Here is a 10796-nt window from a genome sequence, read left to right as displayed (position 1 = left end):
CTGCTGTCTATATGAGAAACCTATTTACAGCAATTATACACAGTCATGCTGTGATTCCATTTACCTAGACAGGCGCATGTGTCCAAAGCAGAAATCGCAGAAGGAAGATTTACTCAAGAGCAATCTAATCAAATCAGAGCGCATGACTTCCCTGCAATAAAAGGCACGCAGGCCAGAGCGCCTCTGATTCTCCAGAGACATCAGAGAGGAATTTCACAGGCCAGGAGTTGCTGAGAGGCGTAGAGACAATGGCGTCTCACGCCGTGGTCCCAGAATGGACCTCAAACGACGCTGATCAGACTCTCGGACCCCCAGTGATGTGGATCAAAGAGACACAGATGTTGCTTCAAAGTCAGAAAGGAGAAATGTTGCCTCAGAGACCGGTCGCACACGGACTGGAATGCGTCCTTGTTTCTCTCTGAATATTATTATTAATATTATTTGATATTAAAAGCAAACAACATAACGTTTCTAAACAGTGAAACACTAGACACAATATTTCTAAAACATCAAGGTTTGGTTTGGTTTACGCAGATTAAGTCTGTATTTTGAATCAAAACCATATGTAATTAAAAAGTGATCCTTGAGTGCATCTTTTTCTAAAGTGAACGAAGCCAAATGAAGAATGAAGTCCAAACCCGGTCTCATTATTTAATATCCCAAACTCCACGGTCAGCATTCTAGTAGAAGACTCGTATGGCTTTCTGCAGCTCCACATTGGGCAGCTTTAACCACTGCATATCCTTGAACAAAGACAAGAATAAAACATTCAAGTAATCTGAGAAAGAAAATACTGAACAATGACTTGCACATAGGACAGTGTGCAGAGTGGCACACTACCATACAGAAATGCTGTGATACCTCTAGTTCAATGCTATTTTACCACTAGTTAATGATTGTGTTATGTATATAGTACGTCAGTCGTTGGCTACACACTATTTAATATGGAAGGTATAATATGTTTTTACTACAGTTCCCTGTCGACTGTTTAGCCCAGTCAGCTATACACCATATAGTCCAGTAAACTGTACAATATTTAGTAGAGTAGGTTATGCATTAAAAAGTACAGTAAACTGTACACTATATAGCAGGGGTGCACACACTTTTTTTTGCATGCAAGCTACTTATAAAACAACCAAGTCAAACTAATCTACCTACTATAAAAATGCATAAATAAAAATCTATTTTTTTTCTACCCACACACCTTTGCGATCGACCGGTAGATTGCGATCGACGTATTGGGCACCCCTGCTATAAAGTATAGTATTGTTATACAATATATAGTAGTGTAAGATATGCATTACATAGTGTGGTATACATTCAAAACTTTTACATCTAAAATAACTGTACTATTTATACAGAAAGCCTTTTACTGTAAACAATACACTTCTTGGTATGGTCAGCTATGCGTAAGATATACAACGTTTTGTTCAGAAAGCTGCATGCTGTTTAGTATGTTCAAAATCTACACATTTTTATACGCTATGCTATACACTACTGTATATAATATGGCAAAGGACACACTATATACAACAGTAAGCGATAAATATTTTAGTAAGTTTTACACTAAATAGTACATTTGGCTAAGGTTATTCACTAGCTTGTAAGTTAAGCTTTAGTATATATATATATATATATATATATATATATATATATATATATATATATATATATATATATATATATATAATGTAATTAATTTTATTGGCACTAATTTTAATTATCGCACGACTAATGCAGCACGCATTTCTGTTTGACCTTTTTTATTTAAAGAAATATATAAATAAATAAATAAATATTAAATTAAATGCAACACATGTTTATTCACAAGGTCCTTTCTTCACTCAGATAAAATTATATAATAAATGGGTAAATAGTTTTTAATCAGTGAACATTTCTGTAAAGTTCTGTTTGGCGCTCTTATAATCTACTTTATTTAAAACATCATAATTACTATAAAGATTTACAAGAATATTTAGTTTTCATGCTCTATAATGAGTACGTTTTACTAATAATAATAATCATACATTTGCATTATGCATCCATATTTGATTGGATTTCAATGTTGATTAGAGTATTAAAAGCTTGAAATATTTTCATTTAAAGTACATTTAGAAAAGCGAAAAAGAGAAAGTATGATAGTATGTGTGAATTAGGTGCATCTGTGCTGGTTCTCTACTAACAATGAAGCTGTTGAGGTTTATTCTTTGTGCTGTTTTTTTTCTTCTCATTTTAAAATGTTACTAAATTTTACTAGATACTAGAATTATACTAGATTTTTTAATACTAAAATCTTGTGTCTAGGACAATATAGCTAAACTTTCATGGGTAAAAAAAATTACCAATTTAGCACCGTAATGCAATTAGGAAGGTTTTACAATAGCTATCTCACTCTGCATACAACCATCACTCTGCATACAACCAATAAGTACATTGCAACTATGGTTACATTTGTTTATAAGTGCATTTATTTAGAACCGTGATTAAACTGTCTGGAACGCACAACTTCAAATTAATCAGAATTGTAAGTTCAGACTGATCATGGTATAATGTACAGTAAGCTATGCATTATTTAGTAAAGTCTGTGATATTATATGTAGTACAGTATGTGATATGCTATCTAATATATTAGTTATTTATAAATAAATAAATAAATATATATATATATATATATATATATATATATATATATATATATATATATATATATATATATATATATATATATATATGTTTACGACAATATTTAAATATAGTATTTTAACCATTGGCTATATATTACTAAGTACAGCAGGCTTATACTACTTTATTGGTTGGTTAAACGCTGTAATCAGCATATAAAACATACACATACATGTTGTGTAAAACATACACAACAATGCCAGGGGTATAAAATAGAAACTAATAAGCACAGTGTCACTTTAAGATTTGTTTTGTGCATGCATTAAACAAAGCATACAAAGCGCTTGATCAACCATTGTTGTGTATGTTTAAATTTTAATAAAAAATGCACTCAAAGTGGGAGGCGGAGACTAAATAAACTTGCAGTCTGCCACTTAATATGTTCCTGAGGGATTTTAACTATGTTCAGAAGACTTGCATTCGGGTTTTATACTATACTATGGGATTCTTTCTAATTCACTTTAGAAGGTTAAAAAATCTTTAATACAGCAGATTTCAGATATTTCCTGCAGGGGGTTCTACACTATGCAGACTATTTAGTACAGTAGGTTTCATTCCAATTGAATGAAATTCATTCTATAAAGATGTTAAAAACTACTAAGTACAATAGTTTTTTTTTTATCATACTTTTATTTAACTGCAGGACTAACACTATGTGGTACAATTTAGCAAGGTATACACGATTTAGTATGATAGGATTCATACCAATGATCTAAAGAAGATTAAACCCTATGTAGGATAAAAGGTTTCAGAAAATTTGGCACAGTAGGTTTCATACTAATTTATCTCAGAATGTTCTACCCTATGTAGTATGGTAGGTTTCATACTATTATTTCTTGCAAGAGTCTATATATTACTTAGTACTTTAGTTTTCATTATAATTCACTGTAGAAGGTTAAACAATACTAAATATAGTAGCTTTCATACTGTAATATCACTACAGGAGGGTTAACCTATTTAATTCAGTAAATTTTATATTTAAATTCACTTTAGTAGGTTATACAGTATTTAGTATGGTTAAGTAAGTTCCATACTATTATTTTACTGCAGTAATTTATATATTACTAGTACAGTAGTTTCATAGCATATAAAACAGTGTGTTTATTTTTTTATTTTATACTATTTCACTGAAAACAGGAATACATTTCGTAGTATAGTGAGCTTCATTCTAATGTACTTCAGGGGGTATGGCAGGTTTTATAGTAATTTACTGCAGGATGATCGATGCTATTTAGTACAGTAGGCTTATTATCATTTCAGTGCAGGAGTTCATATAGGTTTCATACTAATTCAGTACAGGAGGGTATACACGATATAATACAATGTGTTTCCCTCTATTTGAAATCAGGATACACTATTTACTACAATAGGTTTCATGCTATTTATTCACTGCAGGATGGTACAAACCACTAACTATGGTAGATTTCATATTTGTATTTCACAGCAGGAGGAGATACACTGTGTAGTACAGTGAGTTTCAAACTTATATACTTCAAGAGGTTTTATAATATGTAGCATAGCAGGTTTTGTACTATTAATTCACTGCAGGAGGTTATATAATAAGTAGTACAATAAGTTTCATACTAATTCACCGAAGGAGGGCACATTGGGTTTCTTTCTAATTCACTTCATGAGGTTATACAATATTTAGTACGCTACGTTCCATACTTATTTACTGCAGGAGGTTGTACACTATGTAGTACGGTAGGTTTCGTAATGCAATTTCAATGCAGTAGATTTCATACTATAATTTCCCTGCAAGTGCTCAAGTATTAGTACGGTAGATTTCCTATTATTTTACTGCAGGATGTTATACACTAGTAAGTATGAAAGGTTTCATACTATTATGTCCCTACAGGAGGGTATACATTATGTAGTACAGTGAGTTTCATAATAATTTACTTCAGTAAGTTATACACTATTTAGTATGGTGGGTTTCATACTATTATTTCCCTGCAGGAGAATATACACTATGTAGTACGGTAGGTTTTATACTAATTCACTGCAGGATGTTAATAACTACTAAGTATGATAGGTTTTTATCATAAATGTATTTTACTGCAGGAGGGTAAACACCATGTGGTAAAGTAGGTTTCTTACTAATTCACTACAGTAGGTGAAATACTTTAGTACAGTGAGTTTTGTGCAAATTCACTGCAGGAGGTTCTATACTAGGTAGTACGGTAGGATTCATACTATTATTTCATGTACCCGTGAACAGAAACACGGAGGTCTAAGTTACGGATTTCTACATTTCTTCACATATTTAGGTACATTTACATTAAAGGTTTTATCCAAAATGTACAACATAAGTACATTTGTATTAGTAACTAGTCTGTGTTTTTTTTTTTTTTTTTTTTGCGAAAGTTTATCCATGTGTCTTTCACAAGCTTTCAATGAAACAGCACCATCCACGATTACTCGTCCTCCTTCTGTAGATTCCGCTCTGCTCCTCTACACACAAATCTAAGAGAGATTCGTTTAGGAGAGCAGGAATGAAGGAGGGCAAAGTCGACTTTAGCCTTAGCGTGATAATGGAAAATGTAATGGATCACAGAGAGAAGACCAAACTACTTCTTTGTGCAGCAACATTTAGTATTTTACGAGCCTAGAAATAGTGCAAAGGGAAAAGAAAAGCGGAGGTGCCTGAAACGTAGATCAGGAAAATGGGAAGAAATGGAGGAGTGGTGTGGAGCAGTGAAGAAAAAAAAGAAGCTAAAGCTGACCTGTGTGCTGGAGAAGTCTAATTCTTCTCCTCCCGCTGTTGTTCCTCTCCACTCCGGCATTGTGGCCCATTCAGGAAGTCTTCAACAGGATCTTCCCCTCTCTCTCTCTCTCTCTCTCTCTCTCTCTCTCTCACACACACACACACACACACACACACACACTTTTCATCCTCTCCTTTCCGTCTCTTTTGTCTTCCTTCCCACCCTTCATCATTCTTCTTCCCACTTCCCCCTCCTGCTCTCTTTCCTTCGTCTCTTCTCCATTTTAGTCTCCAATCCCCCTCCCCATATATTCCTTTACTTTTAAACTACTCTTTTATATTTTTCCTTCCTTCTCTTTCCTTCTATTTAACTCTCCCCCCTTTTTTCCTTCAGCTCTTTTACCTTTTCATTACAATAATCACCTCTTTTTAGTCCTTCAACTCTGCTTTTCTGTCTTCATGCTGTCTTTTTTTTTTCATTTTCCCACATCTAAGTCTTTTTCATTTACTTTTCTGTGTCTCACACACACACACACACACACACACACACACACACACACACACACACACACACAATAAAAGGATTAATTAAAGGACTTCAATTAAATTAAAGGACTCAGTTTACAGTCTGTGTGTGTGTGTGTGTGTGTGTGTGTGTGTGTGTGAGTAAGACTAGTTTTTCCTTGTCAGGGTTAGGGTGGATCCAGAGTCTATCCAATGAACATATGGCATGAAACCCTGCATGAGATCTTGTCGATCACCAAATTTCATCTGATAGTGGCGCTAGAATGTTGGCAGCCCAAAGCCAAGATGTGTTTTAGAACAATAAGCCGAAAAGGTGGAATAACAATAGAGCACCCAGACGCTTTCAGTGCTTGGCCCCCTAATAACAATAACAAAAACGATTTGTTTGTGGAGTTATTTAATGACTTTAAGTTACTACCTTTGCTTCTCAGAAACAGTGGGCACAAATCACGAGTGGTTATGATAATAATAATAAGAAGAAGATGAAGAATACAATGATCATGAAAAATACCTAGAACATTTTAAAGCTTGCAAAACTGCAGGGAAAACAGGCCAATAAGAGTAATCTTTACTCTCTCCCTACTTCCTCTGATCTCTTAAGCTCCACACAGACTTCTTTTAGTTTTTAAGCCTAAAACTCTAAAACAGCCTATTCCTGTTGCAGCCTGTATGAGTGTTAGTTGGTGTGCAAACATAAAACCATGAGAATAACAGGCTTGTAACTGACCTTTACCCTTACTGACAAGCACACACTCCAGAAAGTCCACGACACTGTAGAGAACGTTAGTCCTTTCCCACTTTAACAATTGGGCCATTTATAGTATTTTGATTTGAAGTTTGTAGCACTGATTTTAGCTCTCATGATTAGTTGGGGCCTTCTGTTCTGCTCAAAACTATCCTGCATTTGTTTATGGCCAGTTAGTGGAAAATGGCAGTGCTTGTATTAATGGGTGCTTCTTTTACAGCTAAATGCTTGCACTGTTTATTTTTTTTTTCCCACACTTTCAATTTGCTTGAAAAAAACAGCTCAGTTCTCATATACAGTACTGTGCAAAGTAAAATATATTGCTTTAAAAAAAATGATAAAAATAAAAAGTTTACAATAATTAATTCTCCTTCACTTTATGGAGCTTCTCATGGCAAAACTGTGCTCTGAGTTGCGTCACAATCTGAGCTCAATACACAACACTATAACATTCAGAGGCAATTTAGTAATTAGTATTCAGTCTAGGTACTGTCAATTTTTTTTTTCGTGATGGGAGAAAACCAGAGAACCCAGGAGAAACTCACATGAGCACAACTAGAACAAACAAAGACACAAGCAGATATCCAGGATCCAATGAGGGAGCTGTGAGGTAGCCCATTAAAACCACCATGCTTGACAATTAATATGTTTTTAAACATAAAATAAAATAAAATCATATCCATATTTGTTTTGATTACAATTTGTCTATAAACATTTATTGAGGTTCTAAAAGAAATTGACTGAGGTTACTTTTTTGTGATATGCAGAAATATCTTTTTTTCCTGGCAATCTAATGCAGACAGCATAAAAGAAGGTTTAGGGTATGTACATTACATTTACTATATATATACCCACACACACATATATATATATTTATAAATATATACAGTGAGGAAAATAAGTATTTGAACACCCTGCTATTTTGCAAGTTCTCCCACTTAGAAATCATGGAGGGGTCTGAAATAGTCATCGTAGGTGCATGTCCACTGTGAGAGACATAATCTAAAAAAAAAAATCCAGAAATCACAATGTATGATTTTTTTACTATTTATTTGTATGATGCAGCTGCAAATAAGTATTTGAACACCTGAGAAAGTCAATGTTAATATTTGGTACAGGAGCCTTTGTTTGCAATTACAGAGGTCAAACGTTTCCTGTAGTTTTTCACCAGGTTTGCACACACTGCAGGAGGGATTTTGGCCCACTCCTCCACACAGATCTTCTCTAGATCAGTCAGGTTTCTGGCCTGTCGCTGAGAAACACAGAGTTTAAGCTCCCTCCAAAGATTCTCTATTGGGTTTAGGTCTGGAGACTGGCTAGGCCACGCCAGAACCTTGATATGCTTCTTACAGAGCCACTCCTTGGTTATCCTGGCTGTGTGCTTCGGGTCATTGTCATGTTGGAAGACCCAGCCTCGACCCATCTTCAATGCTCTAACTGATGGAAGGAGGTTGTTCCCCAAAATCTCGCAATACATAGCCCCGGTCATCCTCTCCTTAATACAGTGCAGTCGCCCTGTCCCATGTGCAGAAAAACACCCCCAAAGCATGATGCTACCACCCTCATGCTTCACAGTAGGGATGTTGTTCTTGGGATGGTACTCATCATTCTTCTTCTTCCAAACACGTTTAGTGAAATTATGACCCAAAAGTTCTATTTTGGTCGCATCTGACCACATGACTTTCTCCCATGACTCCTCTGGATCATCCAAATGGTCATTGGCAAACTTAAGACGTGCCTGGACATATGCTGGTTTAAGCAGGGGAACCTTCCGTGCCATGCATGATTTCAAACCATGACGTCTTAGTGTATTACCAACAGTAACCTTGGAAACGGTGGTCCCAGCTCTTTTCAGGTCATTGACCATCTCCTCCCGTGTAGTTCTGGGCTGATTTCTCACCTTACTTAGGATCATTGAGACCCCACGAGGTGAGATCTTGCATGGAGCCCCAATCCGAGGGAGATTGACAGTCATGTTTAGCTTCTTCCATTTTCTAATGATTGCTCCAACAGTGGACCTTTTTCACCAAGCTGCTTGGCAATTTCCCCGTAGCCCTTTCCAGCCTTGTGGAGGTGTACAATTTTGTCTCTAGTGTCTTTGGACAGCTCTTTGGTCTTGGCCACGTTAGTAGTTGGATTCTTACTGATTGTATGGGGTGGACAGGTGTCTTTATGCAGCTAATGACCTCAAACAGGTGCATTTAATTTAGGATAATAAATGTAGTGGAGGTGGACATTTTAAAGGCAGACTAACAGGTCTTTGAGGGTCAGAATTCTAGCTGATAGACAGGTGTTCAAATACTTATTTGCAGCTGTATCATACAAATAAATAGTTTAAAAATCATATATTGTGATTTCTGGATTTTTTTTTTTAGATTATGTCTCTCACAGTGGACATGCATCTACGATGACAATTTCAGACCCCTCCATGATTTCTAAGTGGGAGAACTTGCAAAATAGCAGGGTGTTCAAATACTTATTTTCCTCACTGTATATGATTTGTGCTATTCCGTAATCAAGAATGTAAAATGTTTAAGTCTATTATTATATTAAATTAAATAATCTGATTAAGATGAGAGCAGTCACATTACATTATAATTTTGTAGTTTCCTGTTATTCTTTTCAATCATATGTTCAATCAAACACATGTTTCAAGAAGCCGTTGATCATATATGAAAGAACAGCACACAATAGTAATAGGTTTATCATAGACCCTAAAGCATATATTCCACAATATCTGCAGGAAAATGAATAATGGGTGAACTTTTCAGGGAAATGAAATTGTTGCCTGTAGACGGCCGTTTAACATTTGATTGCTTTTCTGTCAGGGGAAAAAAACGTTTATATTACGAACCATCTGGACCATGCCTGTATGTCCATCATCAACCGTCTTGAGTATGATGTCTTATCCACCTATGTTTAATTTATGTAAAGATAAATTGCACAAGTCTTTCTTTTTATGATCCAGGGAGAAAGATAAAACAGAGTGCATGTATCTTGTCGAAGCAATCATCTGAATTGGACCTGAAGGAACGCAGTCTGCTGTCAGCTCCGAGAACTGCGCTTGGTGTGCTGAACTGTTACGAATGTGATGAGCTCATAGTTTGAGGAACGGTTTATAGATCATGGCAACATGTTCCCTCGGTATATGGGAAAAAAAGACCCCATAAGGCCAAGTTGAGCTGAGTGTGTTTACAAGCAGCGCACAAATATTTAGATTAAGTGTGTGTCATACTTGAATACGTAAGTAACTCAGAAAGGAAATGTGGCTCCTGATAGAGCATTACTCCTTTCCTTGTAATGTCCCAAAACAAATAAGTAGAAAAGAGCGAACACTCATCTTTCAATATCTTTTCTCAACAACATCGTAGTTAACATTCAGCATGCATCTATTCAGCAATATATATATATATATATATATATATATATATATATATACGCTTCAATTAGTAATAAGTAACGCTTCAATAAACACAAAATAACTTTCAACGTTATGACCTCATGATGTGCTGGAATGAAGTGCTCAGAGATTTCACTACACAATTCAACACTATATCACATGCCAAACATAAAGCTGCCAAGTTGGCTTGACCTGCCAGAAGTCCGGTTCAAGACAAACATTACCAAATCTCTGTGAATCCTATGACGAAACATGCAAAAGTCTTTCAGAGTTGACATGTAGTTTTCCCAGATTTAACTCTTGTTCACATTTCTGAATATGCAAACCTGTTGGAATTTAGTGCACATCAGTCTAATAAATATATGCTTTACATTTATTGATGCAAATCATATGACCGGTGCTCCATTCAGTATATTCCTGACACCTAATCCCTGAACGCTAAACGAATAATTAGAAACTGACTACGACATATTAAAGTTTAGTGCTTGTCTTTAGACACAAGACACCCATATTCATTTAAACCGAACAATCAGAAATACTGCGATGCTCTGGTTTTAGACCAGACACACAATCTTGGATGGACATGGTGTGTATAATATGTCAGATGCCCACTTACAACTGAGCAGATGATAATTAAAGGTCTTGCTTTTTGAATTTGAACTTGTGACCTTCCGATCCAAAGTCCAATGTCTTAACTATTGAGCTACAACTTCCCATGGTGTGAAACTATTGCTGCC

The 10796-nt window shown here is 35.4% G+C and overlaps 1 protein-coding gene across 1 annotated transcript in view; it reads right to left on the bottom strand.

The window, feature by feature from the left end:
• The window catches only part of lhfpl2b (LHFPL tetraspan subfamily member 2b), a 14005-nt gene extending 8420 nt beyond the window's left edge, over nucleotides 1-5585 (bottom strand). The window contains exon 1 of the mRNA XM_083526674.1: nucleotides 5409-5585. The gene's annotated coding sequence lies outside the window, so the exon portion shown is untranslated. The remainder of the gene's footprint in view (nucleotides 1-5408) is intronic.
• Between the last annotated feature and the right edge of the window lie 5211 nt (nucleotides 5586-10796).

This window comes from Silurus aristotelis (genome assembly GCF_946808225.1).
Source record: "Silurus aristotelis genome assembly, chromosome: 23".
In the NCBI taxonomy this organism is placed as follows: domain Eukaryota; kingdom Metazoa; phylum Chordata; class Actinopteri; order Siluriformes; family Siluridae; genus Silurus; species Silurus aristotelis.
This window is presented reverse-complemented; position numbering and strand designations above follow the sequence as displayed.